The 16,983-nt window shown below is 40.8% G+C and overlaps 1 protein-coding gene across 1 annotated transcript in view; it reads left to right on the top strand.

Moving 5' to 3' along the window:
* LOC124273715 (galactose mutarotase-like) overlaps nt 1-16,983 on the top strand; it is a 76,517-nt gene that overhangs the window by 7,299 nt on the left and 52,235 nt on the right. The gene's annotated exons all lie outside the window — the stretch shown is intronic.

The raw sequence follows: 16,983 nt of genomic DNA, 5'->3' as shown, positions 1-16,983 counted from the left end.
AATGCCGAGCGCCAGGCAGGGACCAACAAGTACCATATTTTAACGTCTTTTTTGGTATGACGCGGTCGGGGATCGAACTCCCGCGACCTTCCGCTCTCGGGGCGGACGCTCTAACCACTACACCACGGAGGCGGTCCCATGATTATATGAATCTATAACTAAGCAAATATCGTCCCAGCTCTGGATAGAACACGTCAGTGTGTAAGAATAACAGAGTCTCAAATTTCAAAAGAGAACAGAACCCCACCCCACCCCACCTCAGCCCACCTCACCCCAGCTTGAATGTTCTTAGATCGGTTGGTTGGTTTGTTGTTTTTAACGGCGCGCATCAGCAGTATTCCAGTTATATGCCGGCGGTGCCCCAATAATCGAGTATGGACCAGACAATCCAGTGATCAACAGCATGAGCATCGATCTAGGGCAACTGGGATACAATGACATGTGTCTCAGCTAATTTGAACAGCATCGTTTAAGCGTAAAAAATCATTAAACCAAACATATCATTGCAGGAAGTCTGATCTTCAGCAAGGGCTACCATGATGCTAACTTTCAGTATTCATAGTAAAGTGAAAGTATCTTCACATAATAGCTATCCACCGATTCAACACTGTCCCTGGCAGAAACAGCTTGTCATGCCCCAGGAGTCGACGCAAAGCTGTTTGTTCACATACATATGCATCCCTACGAAAACTCTTTTCTACGAAATACAAACATGTGCTTATATCCAAGGAACATATAGTATGGAAAAACATTTCTTTTCAAATAATATTCATAAGAGAACATAAAATGCAATTATTTAACTGAATAAAGTTGATTTAAGGCGACACATGGTACATGTCCAATTTACTTAAACGAAATTTCAAATTTACATCATTACAATTCCAATAAACAAAAAAACTCTCATGTCCCTAGGTATGCGTGGGTTAACTCTGTTCAGGTGGGTGTAACATGACTGGATATATACGCTAAGGTGAGATTCTAACGTCAACAGGGCTACTGTTAAGGTTGTGTACATTTCACATTCAGGAGGAAAAGGTTAGGGTTTGTATTGGAAACGGCAGTTCGGGTACCAAACGATTTCCGGTAAACGCACGACGTTCCTCGGAAAGAGTAAGTCTGAAGTATTAGTCACGTCAGTTATAAGTTTTGATTCAATACTTATTCAGATTTGTTTTCAACCCTAAGCCCCGACCTAGATCAAGGTACGTCGCTTAGATCGGTGAATGCCCCTTGAAATGGTAAGCTTTCAACCGCTTTTGTATTCATTACAAAGACTTCAGAAATGTTCATTTAAGCGCCTCCTCACCAGAGACGTCAGTACGTACCCCGCATATAGCAACACATTCAACCTCGACGCTGTTGGCGAGATCTTTAACACAAGATTGTATAAGCTTTCTATTTAGGACTAAGGTAAGTTTAAGCTCTTTTTAGCTAAATTTTCAGTATCGGTGTAATGCTGCCATTTATCAGCAAATTGCAGCTGATATTTCAATGTCACGGATGATAGTAGCATTTGATTGTTTAATGGTAATAAGACAGCATAAAACAGCATTATTCATTGTGTGACGCATTTAGTAGATTAGATATGGTCTTCAACCCATTGTCATGGTCTGATGGACCCTTTACTAAGAAGCCACAGATAAACGTTTACCAGACTACAACCACTCTGTGTCAATTCATATGTGTGTCAATTTATGTATAACATATGAGATATGTGTTTGCGGGATGTGCATGGTTAACAACTATGCGAAGCTAAAGGTCTGCAAATAGATATGACGTATTGTGGGGTTTTCAGCCGCATATTCAAAACCAAATACTTCTATGAGCATAAAACTATGTCTGTTTGAAAAGCATCTTCAAACGGTGTAGATGTCCCTATTTTGACTTGTGCCGTTTGTTCACGTATGACAGGCGATAACGGACTTGTCTTTGTATGTGTAGCTCTCGGGTACCACTCTTTAACTCTTGCAAACATTGGTTATCATCACCGTTTGATTTTATTATCGATAAATACATCCTCCGCTTTTCCCAGCAATATGAGTAATGCGCACGTGCGTGCGTGCGTGCGTGCGTGCGTGCGTGCGTGTGTGCAAGAATAATGAAGTCCCATCCCATGGTGCTGCCATCTTAATGCATGGTTACTGCTTGAACATAACATTACACAAAACATGTAATCATGACACACATTTGATGCTAATCCTGACTACATTGCCCACAAGTATGACTTTTAGTCCCCTGTTTCTACAGTGAGTAACATTTTCGTGTTATTTTAATTCTGAAAACAAAACATATTGTTTATCTCACGGATGGTCTTATTTGCCAGATAGAGATGTGACAATTTATGAATAAAATATTGCAGAAATAGGATGGCTTCCCCAGAGGACACCCGCAATACCTATGTTCGGGAGTTTGTACGGAATCTGACGGAGACGACTAAGGACCAGGACATAGCAGAGGCCCAGGAGGTCCTGCAAGAGACCATGCTGCAGACACTGGTAGCTTTGGAGGGACGGTTCAGGCAATATACACGGACTTTGCCCAACAAACTCGATGAGCAGAGCCTCAACAACATGTACAGTCATATAACCAAGATGGAAAAAGATGAACACAAAATGCTTTGGTGTGTAAAATTCGTTGTTCTTATAATTACGTTTTTTTCATTGTGATGACATCGATCGCTAATCTAATTATTGTTGCATGGTTGATGTCCTGCCTCTGTAGTCAGTATATGAGACCTGATTGGTGTTAGAGACAGCTAACCAGCTACACTGTCGAATTCCAAATTGAAATAGTCACTCTAAGAAGAATTATATGCACAAAAGAAGATTTGAAAGTAAAGCAATTAAGAATGAACTTATGAAATAACAGTATAATTTATGTTTTACATATCAATACAAAATACTGTAAAGTAATCACAATGGCAGAGCTAAAAAGCATTTCTGCTAAAAAATATACCTGGCAGTTACTTTTAAATATATTTGTAATCATCATAGCAAAGGCATGAGGTATGCATCATAAGACTGTGATGATTTGTATGTTTTTCCGTTTTCAGAACAGAGGACAAAGGTTAATTACATACACAAAAAGGCTCTGAGGAACTGCTACACTTTTGCTGATAAGTGACCTTGAACTCTTCAAATCAAGCATCATTGATGACCTTCTTCATCTGATGTGATGTCTGTGTCAGATAAGGAAAGTATCAGAGGCAAAGACACGAGGAGAGGTCAGGAACGAAGAGTTCTTCGGCTACATCGTTGGACGTCTGTCTTTGAGGACTTCCACCGCATCCTGCTTCCAGCCCTGAGGAAAGATCATCTGCATGTGGCCGAGGCGCTTGTCCTCAGAGTTGGACAGGCTGGAGCAGGAGCAGGAGGATGAACAGTGTGGCCTGCAGAGCCAGGAAATATGTACAGGTGAAATGAATATGAGGGTCATAGGAGCAAAAAAAAGAATGATCAAATAATGAACACGGTACTATTTACTGGATCGTAGAGAAGTTTTATCATTTATCACCTGCCAAGTGTTCATTATGACATGGATACTGTTACTTGACTACATGGACTGTAACAAATTTCGTTGGATTTAAATACTCAGTTTCCCTCATATTCTGTTAGAATTTTGTTGTCTAATCATTACCGAATCTCAAAGTGAACACAGGTAATTTCCACCCTGTCTTGTAAAGAATAACATCGAAAATGAGAAATGAAAATTCAATTTAAATTTCATTGACAGCTCAAAAGGATAGCAACGCCTTTGCTAAGCAACAGGGTATCATAGAAGTTCCTCTTTTGCTGACCTGAAAAGCCCCGGAATGTCAAACAACACAAAATGGACAGAGCTACGAATGACCGTATCAGACACAGACATTATTGCCGCCATGGAGAGAAAGTATCCTGATCTTTACAGGGATTTCATAACACGGGAGTGTGACTTTAAATGTATCTGCCCTTCTAAGGATTTTCCGGATTCTGCAGAAAATATACATTTGAAAAGATCTGACACAGCATCAGCAAGTTTTGATGACTTTGAAAGCTGCTTGACTGACATGGATGATTTGGAGGAGTTTGAAAATGTCAATGTAGACTTGCCCCCTTGCAGATGAGCTGATGAGGAAAACGGTAATTCAAATATTCTGTCCTGTCGATTAAAAGATCCATAAACATTCCTTCACATTATTGATTTGTTTTGTACACTTTTAATGTATATTGCCGTGAATGAAGAATTTTAAGTGATTTCTAAAGATCTATTCAATGTGACTAATATATTTTGCTAACAATATGTTACATTTCAGAATACAAGATGACTGCAGTGCCAAGAGGAATTTGTCTGACCATACAAAACCAAACGTTTGAAAACCTCTCCTATCGAAGTGGGACGGATATTGATGCACAAGAAATAAGATCAGTTTTCACTAAACTCAATTTACTGTCGATGTCAGAAAAGATCTTTCCTGCAAAGGAAATGATCGATGTATTACACCAATATGCTGTGAGAAAAAGACCACAGTGAATTTGATGCATTTGTCTGTTTTATTCTTACGCATGGCACATCAGATGATCATCTTATAGGATGTGATGGTGAACATGTAAGCCTGGACAGTGTTATATCCCCTTTTGTATCATCCAAAATGTCCAACCTTAGCAGGAAAACCCAAACTGTTTTTCATTAACGCTTCCAGAGGTTCGGAAATCATCGCTGTATGGCCATCCAAAGGAAAATCATTATCTCGAAGAAGAAGAGGACCTGCTACTCAAAGAAGAAAATACTCTGTTCCCAATCATGCTGACATCCTCATTGGACATTCCACTGTACAGGGCTATGCTAGTTTCAGAAGTATACGTGGCAGTAAATTCATACAAACTCTTACCCGCATTCTTAATACTTATGGAGACGATCAAGATCTTTTGAGCTGTCTAGCAATGGTAAACAGATCAGTATCCAAAATAAGAATGCTAACCTTTGAAAGGTATCTTTTGAATGCCAAACAGGTTCCCCGCCCCTATGTTCAACCCTGATAAAGAAGGTTCACCTGACCAGTGATCCTCGGTGGCCCTACCCATCTGAAGAGGCTAAGCCATGGATGCTGGACATTGAGAAGTTAACATGATATTTTTTTACACGTACGTGTTGCAAACAGATTTGTGAACATTCTGAAAATTGGGAGGTAGATATTGATGTTTCTTCTTCGGTTTCGTGGATTTTAATAAAAGTGTGTTAGTTTTGCTGTCTGGTAGAAATGTCAAAATCATGTAAACTAGTTTTTATTCAATTATATGCTGTAATTAGTATTTGTTGTCATACAGGTGTATCTTAGGGGTTCACAAGCAGTGAAGAAACACATTTCCGTACTGTTCTCTCTTTTTGTCTCTGTGTCCCTGTGTGTGTGTGTCTGTCTGTCTGAGTGCGTGCGTGTATATCTGTCGGTTAAGATGCTATAATGATCATTGCTGCAGCTACATATGGTGAATGCTACAAAGTATTGTCATCTTCCTTTAAACCTATGTGTTAGTCTTTAAGCCTTGAGTATTTTTCCTAACCAAATTCTGCTTGTTCATTAGAAAGTTTTCTTTATACATAACTTCTAGCTTCTTCAGGACAACAAGGCCAAGGTAAACACTCTGATGTCCGGGCATGGCTGTGATGAAGTGTCACTTTGAAAACAAGCTCCTTGAACAAGAACTGTACCATCGTAAGTGCAAACCTACTTGTTTATGGTATCCCAGACACGCAAGACCCTCTGGAGGGCTGCATTGAATTGTTCGAGATCTCGGTATAAAGAATCCTGGGTGCATTGACCTGGCTATTATCCACAGACTACCTCGTCATAGTACTAACCCGACAACTGTTAATATGCCCAAACCGATTGTTGTAAAGTTTGTCAGGATGTCTGACAGGCCGGACATAATAAAGGCTACATTCACCAAAGGGAAAACTATTGAGAGAAAGAATGGTTTCAATTCGTACTGACCTCCCCTGTGCCAGAGGAAAATACAGAGAGGAAAACTAGAGGGAGGCTTATGGAGCTCCGTCAAACTCGCAAGCTACAGACAAGGATTCTTGGGGAGGGGTTGATATCACTCTGCAATACCGACAAAGTAGACAATTTGCCTGGCAAGATGTCGGACTGGACGATGATCTGTGAATACTTTGAATGACAAGCCTAAAGCAAATAGTATCCGCACATTTAAACGAAATGTCAATGCTTATGATTCTACCTGGTCCGTTATTTAACAAAATCACGAAATGTTTTCTTCTGTTTTGTTGTGAAACTTGGATTTCTGTTCGTGAACTATTATTCCTCTTTTCAGTAAACCAAGATATCAAAACTGAACGAAAAAAATCATATATGTGGACTCTACACCCACGTGTCAATATTTACAAACCGTGCTATTTTTAGAACTGTCATTAATTGTCTCCCCATTTGTTTCACATGCCAGTTGTTACACAGCCAGGTTGGGGTTACTCAAGAAATGTTTGTTTGATTAAAGATGTTTTTTAATATTTACATTCAGTTGTTTTATCTTGAGATGATTTCTTCTTTCTCTGCTAGGCGGGACTAACTATTTCGTAGCTAGAGTTAACTCAATTATATTGAAAAAATACATCATTTACTATAAATGGCTGGGGTGACCCTTGCACATTAACCATGGCTGGTATACAAAGAGTAGGGTATGTCACATCGCAGGGGAAGCAGACCACAAGTTCTTTTTGAAGGATTCCTCTACAACAAATGTCTGTAACGAGTATGGACTATCCCATTCTTCACTAATAGGTAATAGGTGTGTGCAGTGGTCTGTGACCTTATGTGTATTAGGGTGTGTAACAACTGGCAATGTAACAAATGGGAGGATACCGTATCCACGTGACCGTGGATTATATGGTTTTGTACTTTCAACTTTGTGTAGAGAGTTTGTCACAGACAGACACTTTAAGTTTGTATTTTTGTCTATGATGAAAGTGTTATGTTTGTTCAGTTTTCGTTCAGCAGGTGTCACGTGTTTTTACTGAGAATAAGATGACCAGTTTGACTACTTCGATATCGCTATTCCCTAGATGGTTAATGGGCAGATAAACTATAAGTTGGTAGATTTAATATGTAACAATATACACGTGTATATATTTTCCTTGTTTCTATTTGATGTTTTCACTTCCACTTCATTATTATTGTGTTAGAAGTCACATTAAAAGGTACAGGTACATCATTTTTTCTCCAAATTACCACATGTTCTTGGTCTGCTATTCATTATTCTCATTATTTGTATACATTGATGCCTCACTCTCCTGTCTATCCTATGGCAGAAAAGATGACGATATGTGGAAATTATTAAATCCACAATAAAATCTACACTTTATCAATACAAAATCAATGATGAAAATAAGGACAATGACTTATCATATTCTATTGATGATCAATTACTTTACGAAATTCTACTATTAATAATTAGAGGAAGAAGACAATTTATTATGCCTCAACCCAAACGAAAATTATGTTGCATACAGAAAACAAGCTGGAATCACAATTAACCTCCCTGGAAGTCAGACTAGGTGAATCTGATACAGACATAGCAGAAAATGATATACTAAACGAAATTAACAAAATTAGTACTGATTTAGATGACATCAGTCAAAGGCTAAATGGATAGAACAGGACGAAAACCCAACAAAATACTTCTTGAAACTTGAAGCCAGAAATGTCTTAAGTAAATCCTTTTCCCCATCTATTTTGGGACTGTGAAATTGTTCAAGATATCTGGAAAACCTCCAGTCATGGCTCTTAACTCACTTGAATATTCCGTTATATTTCACAAAACAGAATGTTTTACTTGGAATCAAAGGAAACAATAACAATCCAATAATGCCATAATACTGTGGAAGCAAGTTATCTTTAGACACAGCAGAAATTCGACTGTACCCTTTATCAGTCATGAGAAAAAGGGAGATAATCAAGTATTATGACATTACAAGATATGTTTATTCCTCTTCTTGTGGTATTGACAAATTTCTTTTTCCTTTGGTCATCTCTACATGCACTCTTCCACCACTATAAGGAGAGGGATAAATAATTTTGTTATTTATAATGTTATCCTTATTTCAAATCCCGATGGAGTCGAATGCCGGTGTCTCGAATATTATGCATAACACGAAGTACCTTTCGGTCCCGACCATTCCTGCTGTTTTGTCATCATTTGATTCCCGGTTACACGAATTCGTCTCATAAATACACACGATGACTCGAAATGGAAATTTGGTCCCTTGAGATTCAAACAATAGTAATCTTGTATACATAAGCCGAAGTCAGTCAATGAGAAGTTAATTGGTGATCCAACTACATGTAACTGATCCAATTAACAAACCAGCGCGGCTCGCACCTTTCCGCTATTGTCGGGTGAGTTCAAAAGGCAGATTAGTGATTTTACGGAAGCGGAAGAATTAGCACATGACATTGAGTTAACTCAATCAAATCAGAAACAAACGTTAATGTCAGACTTTTTTCAGAAGTGAGTTCATCTTTTTGTATATTAATAAGATTCAAGATGGCGGCATGTACAAGTATATCTATCGATTGCCGATAGAGTTTGTTCATGGATTTTAAGAGGTAAATGTATTTTCTATTTTATTGTGCTAGTATTGAAATGTGTTCTGTATAATGTTTGTTTCCATTATCCATTATCTATGTCACCTAATGTATTGCTGTGCTATATTTAGATATGATGTGTGGAATAAAGGAATTGTTCAATATTGAATCATCTTTTTTCTACCCTCATAGACATCCCTATGTCTCGAATACATCGATAAGCCGAATCTTTTTACTTGGTCCCCAGCGATTCGACTCATCGGGATTTGACTGTATATACAATGCATACCACCCTACCACCCTACCCCCTCCACACTCATGCAGGCAGGCATGCGTCCGTCCGCCCCTAACTAACTACCTACCTACCTACCTACCTACCTACCTACATACATACATACATACATACATACATACATACATACATACATACATACATACATGGAACTTGTCAATACAGAATACAGAACTATTGAATGTCATGAACGCCGAATTGTGTTCATTCAACAGAGACTGATACATTTTGATTGATATCTTGAGGAAACTTGCTGGATGTTGCTCAACAACAAACACTGTCTTGAAGACGCGTAACAGGTCGTACAATCAGTTCTTTCTTAACGGAATGGGTGGTGGTTGGGGTGGGAGGCATTATCAATGCAGTTAAATAGATTGATTATCTGCGCGATCAGTTGAAAGAAACACAGGTCATCTTTGAATTCATCTTTGACTCGTTATAGCAAAATCTGTGTGTTGCTTTAGAATGAATTAGTTTTAGCCAACTATGGATAGCATATTTACTGTGATATATTTATAGCTATAATTGTATCAGACATGCAGAATTACAGAATTTCTCTTTCCAATACAGTTAAAACTGAAGATATGGGCATAATAGGCTTGATCTGTCGCTGAAGTCATGTATGCTTGACATGTAGCCTAACTTTGTAGATTTGGTCACAAAGACGTGGAAAAGGAAGCTTATTTGGTTTTCTTCACTGTTACAGGCATATTTGATAAACTGTTGTCTGGACAGTTGTCCAGCTATACCTGAAATGCGTGTGAAGCAACCTAATGAAAGTTTGCCAAGCATCTTCAGTTTCTTCCACTCGACTGTACTGTTTCATTCTATTTCAATAAAGATTTCTACAAACGTCTGCTTATGTGATATTCTTATAAAACAAACTGTACACATATAAAAGCGACATTGGTATTATAAGTGAGTGAGTGAGTGCGTTTAGTTTTACGCGGCACTCAGCAGTATTCCAGCTTTATGTCGGCGGTCTGTAAATAATCGAGTCTGGACCAGACAATCCAGTGATCAACAGCATGAGCATCGATCTGCGCAATTGGGAACCGATGACGTATGTGTCAACCAAGTCAGCGAACTGACCACCCTATCGCGTTAGTCGCCTTTTAGGACAAGCATAGTCGCCTTTTGTTGCAAGCATGGGTTGTGGTATTATAAGACTGACGTGTGAGCTTTACCTTGCAGTTACAGCTGTTTGTAAACGCTTTGCCAATATATGATCTTCGCCCAGGAAATATAGTTTTGGGTAAAACACCTTCCGTACATTTAACCTTCGCCGCAATATATTTTACCCATTCCTTTATGCAACGAGTAGATTATTTACTATTTTGTTGTTTGTGTACACAACCAAGATTAGACTACGCCTGCTCACGACCTTGTAATCCGGGCATCCCGGTTCAAGACAAGCGAACCTATTCACTGCGCATGCCTTATGTGCGCAGCGCAGTACGGCTGCTGAAACCACCTTTCACCCCAGCTGGGGCTTTTTTCAGTGAATCGTTTGAACTCTGAATTCACGGGATCTTTTCGTCGCGTTATTTGTTAACTTGATAAGTTGAATTTGGATTTTTGATAATTTGTTACTGTAAGTCCATACAGAAAGGTATTGGAATCTGCAAAGTTGTGTTTTGCGTTGCATGTAAGCCTAAAAATATCGAACCGGCAGTTATTTTTCTATGCTGCCCGTTCACAGGCACTGTCATATCGCCGGCGAAACCATTCAGAAGACATATAAGGTAACTTGCTAAATACCATAAATAACCATTCGTCACCACTCGCCCCTTTCCATAACCTCCAAAAAAAGACTCGTCCCTTCCATACGCACTCGTCACCATTCGCCCCTTTCCATAACCTCCAAGAAGACTCGTCCCCGTCCATTCGTCACTACTCGCTCCTTTCCGTAAACTTCAAGAAGGCTCGTCCCCGTCCATTCGTCACCACTCGCCCCTTTCCCTAAACTCCAAGAAGACTCGTCCCCGTCCATTAGTCACCATTCGCCCCTTTCCATTCGCTGCCGAATGTGAAGTATTTCGTAAGAATAATGCTATTGACAGTGAGAGGTTCAAATACAAGCACATGTTCACATTAAGGTTCTCGTGGGTTGAGTGTTTTTTCTGACGATCTTGCGGGCTTCTTTGGAGATTGTAAGGGCGCTTTCCAACATTTTAGGAAATATATACTGAACATCATTGAAAACGCACCACCTGTATTAGTTTGGATTTCCAAGGCATAAATGAGCAATCGATGTAAATTTTACATACTTTTGTAGTCCAATGATTGGTAAAGAAAAGAAACAAGAACCAATCCAGCAAAACAGTGAAGTTTTATTCAGCTGACCATGAAAGAAAGATGGAGTCAAATTGGAAAGTCAGTAACGTGTATGACCACCGTTAGCAGCAACACAAGCTGTGCAACGTGTCCTCGGTGAACTGATAAGTCTCTAAATAATGTTTGAGGCAATGCATTCCACTCTTGTTGCAAGGCATTCTCAAGTTCCCCAAGGTTGTTGATCTGTGGGCGACGAGAGGCGTTGGCCGATGTAATCCCACAAGTGTTCAATGGGAGACAAATCTGGTGACAATACAGGCCATGGAAGAGAGAGGAATGTTGTTGTTTGCCAGAAACTGTGTTGCAACACGTGCAGTGTGCGCTGGAGCATTGTCCTGATGGAATGTGTGCAGATCTTCATGTTGGTTAAAGAAGGGAACGACGTTGTTCTGAAGAATGGTGTCACGGTAGTAAAGGGCATTCACTTTGCCACGACAAAGTACCAGAGCGGTTTTGTGATGATAACTGATCCCTCCCCACACCATAATGCTTTCTCCACCCCAACGATCTGTTTGCACAACACAGTCCTGATGGTAGCGTTCTCCCCGTAGACGCCATACCCGTAGACGCCCGTCAGCATTTCGCAAGTGAAAACGTGACTCGTCGGAGAACACAACACCATGCCAACGTCGTAACAACCACAAACGATGCTGTTCAGCCCATCGTCGGCGTTCACGGCGATGTCTATCACTCAGGATGGGTCCAACATAGTAGGGCGTCGACACCGTAATCCCCGCCGCACGGAGACGGCTTCGGACGGTGGAAGGACTGATCAAACCACGTCGGCCTTGGACAGGGTTGGCGGTTCTGGCAGCCGGCAACGTACGATCCAGATATGGCGCGCCGAACAATGTCTCGATCTTGGCGAGGGGTGGCAACACGTGCCTGGCTAGGATGTTGGCGGTTCCTGGTGGTTCCTGTTTGTTGGTACCTGTTGACAAGTCTTATGATGGTGGAATGATGGCAACCAAATCGTCTGGCAATAATCCTGCCTTGATGTGCCAACCTGCAACATGCCCAACGCCCGTTCTCGTTCCTCTCGTGACAATCTTGGCATTACAAAATAAACTTTAATTGCGGAGGTACAGCTTAAATGAGAACGGTTTTTGCCGACGGTCATTTTATACTCCTAATCAGCATGTTTTACGCATGCAATTTATTGCTTTTATTGTGTGTTGTGCATGAATTTTGTTGTTGTCATGTGATGTGTTCCATGATGTGTTCGGGCAATCCATTCTTTACTGTACAGCATTATTTATTGTCTTTTTTGTCTTATTAACAACATTTCCAACGTTCATTTTCACTCTCAAAACAATCCTATTACCATATTTCAAAATTTACAGGTGGTACGTTTTCAGTGATGTTCAGTATATTTAAATCGTTACGAATTTCAAAACAATAATATTATATCTATATCCAACTAACCAATTCTAATCGTTAGCATTGGGCTTATATTTCACATCTCTGAGGGATATTTTAGTCCACCGACATTTTGGAGTGCATTGTCAAAATATTATCCCAGTTGATAAGTACGATAACAATGTCAAAGGTACATATAGACTTTAATGGAGGGATCATGAGACCATAACAAGTCGGGAGAATTTCAATTGAAAAGTCAATCCACAATGACGTCACGAGTCCACAAGCGGGACAGGGGTCAAACGACCATGTCACAAGCTCAATAACGGGTATGTCCACCATCGGCATTGAGAACAGCAGTGCATCGACGACGCATAGAGCCTATCAAACGTGCAAAGGAAGGCTTGTGGGATGTCACGCCAGATTCTCTCAAGTTCTGTTGCAAAGTCAAAGGACGTTATCTGGCGGATGAGGATGAGACGGCGTAGACGACGTCGATCCATCTCGTCCCAAACATGCTCAATTTGCAGAATTTAAGGCAGTAAGTCAACGTTGTGGTGTTGCAAGAAATCCATAGCAACCCTTGCCGTATGAGGGCGGGGATTGTCCTGTTGGCATGTTAACCCAGGGCCATGACGTTGCAGAAAAGGAATTGCCACAGGTCGAAGAATCTGATCCCTGTAGCCCACACCAGTTAAAGTTGCCCTGAACAATCCGCAAAGGAGTTATTTGGCGTGCTGTTATTCCACCCCAAATCATCACGGAACCACCACAAAAGCGATTCCTCTCCAAGACACAGGCCTGTGCATAACGTTCTCTCCGCGCGTCTATAGGCACGTTGACGTCCATCACTATGGGAAATGTTAAACCTGGACTCATCTGTAAAAACAACATTTCTCCACCAAAACAAGGGTCTGCGCACATGATTTCGGCACGACATTCGGCGAGCTTGTCGATGACCTTGTGTCAAGATAGGCCGTATGGCGGGACGTCGTGGTCTGATCTCGTGATGACGTAAACGTTGTCGAACTATGTTGGGATGGATACGGCGAAGTCCTGGGATGGTTCGGCAGTCATCACTACAGTTTTAAACCTGTGGCGAAGATGGGTCACCCTTATCCATCTGTCCTGTCTTGGCGTTGTTACACGTGGACGTCCAGAACGTGGCCGATCGATGACGTCATTTGTCTTCTGGTAGCGTCTCACCAGTGCAGAAATGGTGTTCCAGTGGCAGTGGAAATGTGCAGCCACTTGTCGTTGAGACATTCCCCACGGACCATCCCAATGGCCTCATGACGTTGTGCAGACGTGAGCCTTGGCATGCTATGCGTTTCAATAGCCGTTTAATTTTTTGAACGATCGCAAGGGCAGGGGTTGAGCTTTCCAAAGTGACAGTATTGTGTGGCATTCATTTGCTCTGTTTCTCTTTCCCGGAATGCACGTGTAACAACGTATTGCACGTCTCAAGGACGAACCCGACGCGTGCATGCATGTTGGATACATGTCACTAATCTCTGAGTTTAAATCCTTATGTGTCTACACAGGTTTGATAAATTTAGATTTTAAATTTTTGTATGCACAGTTTCTTTATGTGCCTAGTATATATTTCCAGCGTATTCATTTCAATATTCTTCCAGGGGTTTGGAAACAAGGCTACATGACTATTCAGTTTGAGAAATATTTTAACGTCATTTGGGGGGAATGTGGTTTCCACAGCTGTGCTGCACTGCACTGCACTGCACTGCACTGCGCTCATGGCGCATGAGCAGTGAATGGTTCGCGCAACTTGAGTAAAGGGATTCCCGGATTATAGAGTCTTGACCAGACAATCCAGTGATCAACAGCATGAGCATCGGTCTACGCAATGGGGATACGACGACATGTGTCATCAAAGTCAGCCAGCCTGACCATCCGACCCCGTTAGTCGTCTCTGCCTAAGCATGGGTTACTGAAGATCAATTCCTAACCCGGATCTTCACGGTTCTATAGGAGCTTGGAGGAAACGTTAAAATAATATACATTTTATGTAACACATCTTCTAGAACTATGTTTTTAGTATGAATTTGTTAATGTGTGAGTTTTACTCCTCTTATAACGGTAGTTCAGTTATATTAGCGCATATGTGCTTGATGTGGAATCAAAAACAGAATTGATGCGGTAGAATTGATTGTTTCCGCCTTGTTTATACACTAACGGAATATATTTCTGAGACTTGTTAAAACTGCTGGGTGTTCTTTGGGACTGATGTCCTTATTTATACAAAAAACATGGGTGTGATGCTGAAAGTTTAGCCTAGTTCCTTTAAAATAATCATGAGGAATCAAAGATTCGTACCCACGTTCAGTTCATAGATTCCTTGTAAGCACAAGGGACACAACTCTGCACAACTAACTGCAGTGTCCTTGGACCGCCTCCGTGGTGGTGTGGTTAGAGCGTCCGCCCGGAGAGCGGGAATGTCGAAGAGTTCGAGCCCTTTTGTCATAACGAAAGACGTTAAAATATGGTACTTGTTGGTCCCTGCCTGGCGCTCGGCATTAATAGGTACAGCAAGGTCTGGTCAGCCCCGAAGTCAGCATAATGTGTCCGAGTAGGGTATTCATGCTTAACTGCGGCATGGTATCTCAGTGAGCTGGCATTCTAAAACCAGCTGAAGTCTGGGTTAGTACAAGCAGCCACACATACACACGCATGCACGTCGTCATATGAGCGAAATATTCTTATGTACGACGTTAAACTCCATCTTACCACCACCACCACCACCTAGTGGGCTTGGTTCCCAATAATGTTAAATATACTAATAATGACAATATTAAATTATGAATGCATACTTTTAGTGACAGCAATAGAAAATTGACAAAATTCCCGCATAGAATCATAACTAAAATTCGAATGTAAGTAAATGTCATATATTTATTGTTTGGCTGAATTATTCATATAACCGAAATACCCTCATGTAAGTTCGCTATAACCATAGTTCGTTATACATATTTCGAAAGATATAGGACACGTGGCCGAAACCAGTGTATGAAATAAGGCCCGTCCGATCGCCCGAGACACGCTAGATTTCCTGTGTAAATTTACAACTAGCCAGCCCGATGGTCTGGTAAAACAAAAATACATGTTCCATTCATCTGAATATATTCACCGTGTATTGGTGTCGGGTCTGGTTAAATCCATTTCGGGCTGGAGTGATGTCTGGCTGGGATTTTGGCTTATTTCATACACTGCCGAAACGCACAACAAAAGGGCTCGTAATATATCTATCAGTTTGTTCTAAACAAATTATAAACCCATGTTCATTATCATGTCTACAAATATCCGTGTTTCTATAGGGATGTCTGATGTCTGAGACCATGCCGATGCGACGTAAAGCTTCAGCTCACTCACTCACTATAATTATGAGTTGGCTCTATGATTCGTTAATAACAATTCGGTTCTGTTTGTTAACAGTTATGTGTAGGTTAGACGTGTTACACATAACTACATCTGTAATTTTAATTCTTCATGAGTGTGGTCTGAAAGATACCTCTTTGACTCTTTCCTGAGCACGGATCGGCATGCAGACACTGTCTGTAAATCCGCCTGTTTCCATCTGAAAAACATCGGCCAAATTAAACACGTCATTGACAGATCAGCTATTCAGTCTTTAGTCCAAGCACTGGTTATCTCGCGATTGGAATATTCTGATGTTTGGCATATTGCAGCAAACTATCAACAAACTCAGCATTTCAAAATGCAGCAGCAAGACTCATCACTGGTGCAAGCAAATACAAACACATCACGCCAGCATTACGGACACTGCATTGGCTGCCGATCAGACAAAGAATTGTCTTCAAGGTGTTGGTCTTTGTGCACAAGGCCCTTCACAAGTTCCAGAATACCTGATTGAACCACTGTCATTGTATCAGCCGTCACGAACTCTGATATCAGCCTCTGCAAAACAAGCAGCAGTGCCCCCTACCCGCAGAGCAAGTTATGACGATAGAGCTTTTGCCAAAGCAGGTCCTCTGTTATGGAACCAACTACCTGAAACTTTGAAAAACTTGTCGGGCATCATTCCATTCGAAAAAAAACCCAAAACAGTTCTCTTCAACAGAGCATTCGACCAAACGCCTTATGACAGGCGCTATACAAATTATTATTATATATATTAATATGTACCAGCATCAAGATGCCTATGTCGTCAGGTTGGACGCTTTTGTAAAAAAAGTCGAATGAAAAAAGGTATTGAAATAAGGCTATGAAAGTTTTTCCATATGTGATGTCATATAAATGATGTTTAAGGTATGACATCACTTGAAGGCGCAGACATATTCTAATACAATGTATGTCAACTTAAGGGCATCCCCAGCCCTGGTTTTCTACTCATTATGGAGGGGCGGTGGGGTAGCCTAGTGGTTAAAGCGTTTGCTCGTCACGC

This window comes from Haliotis rubra, unplaced genomic scaffold (genome assembly GCF_003918875.1).
Source record: "Haliotis rubra isolate DU_JTF1 unplaced genomic scaffold, ASM391887v1 Scf183, whole genome shotgun sequence".
NCBI classification, from domain to species: Eukaryota; Metazoa; Mollusca; class Gastropoda; order Lepetellida; family Haliotidae; genus Haliotis; species Haliotis rubra.
This window is presented reverse-complemented; position numbering and strand designations above follow the sequence as displayed.